We start from the raw sequence: 692 nt of genomic DNA on the forward strand, positions 1-692 counted from the left end.
TGAACCATTCAAACTTTGGTAAAGCGACTGTCCGATTGTCAGCATCCGCTGCAGAGCCGGTTGAATGAATGCTTTCCTCTTGCTTTTTCCCCAGCTGCCTCTCATCCATGCCTCAGCCCTGAGAGGAGATGCGACTTTGTGTGTGACTGTTTGGATTGCGATGATGAACAAGACTGCGGTACGGTTCCTGTCCCCGAAATGACTCCTAAAGTAACAATATTGACGGAGTAAGTCTGTGTATTCCTTCCAAGGCTACAGCGGGAAGGGATTCCGGTGTGACTTTGAGGACTCAGGAATATGCGGATGGAAGGACCAGTCCTTGAATGCAGCATACAGGTGGGAACGACGTCAGAGAGGTGACACGCTGACGGGAAGCGGGCCGTCCTCTGACTTTACCACTGGAACTGCCTCGGGTATGGATGACATCAATGTCACTTCAAAAAAGCATCTGCAATAACACGGCGTTGTATGGGCTATCATAAATGTTTTGTGCGGGTGAACGATTTAATGTGCACTTTTCGTCCAGGTTGGTTTATGGGTGTGACAGAGGTCAAGTCCCAAGGTGTCAAAACCGCAGTCCTTGTGTCACCAAAGATGCAAGAGTCCTCGCCGACATGTCGCCTTCGTCTCAGATATTTCCTGTGGGATTCAGGTAAGCAAACGGTAGCTCTCTCAAAGCCGTCGACGTTTTC

At 49.7% G+C, this 692-nt stretch overlaps 1 long non-coding RNA gene across 1 annotated transcript; it reads left to right on the forward strand.

Moving 5' to 3' along the window:
* Positions 1–74: 74 nt before the first annotated feature.
* LOC109508896 (uncharacterized) lies at positions 75–658 on the forward strand. Its single transcript, XR_002166813.1, has 3 exons — positions 75–178; positions 252–413; positions 527–658. It is a non-coding gene; the product is annotated as an uncharacterized LOC109508896 (long non-coding RNA).
* The last annotated feature ends 34 nt before the right edge of the window (positions 659–692 follow it).

Source organism: Hippocampus comes, unplaced genomic scaffold (genome assembly GCF_001891065.2).
Source record: "Hippocampus comes isolate QL1 unplaced genomic scaffold, H_comes_QL1_v1.1 C16686402, whole genome shotgun sequence".
NCBI classification, from domain to species: domain Eukaryota; kingdom Metazoa; phylum Chordata; class Actinopteri; order Syngnathiformes; family Syngnathidae; genus Hippocampus; species Hippocampus comes.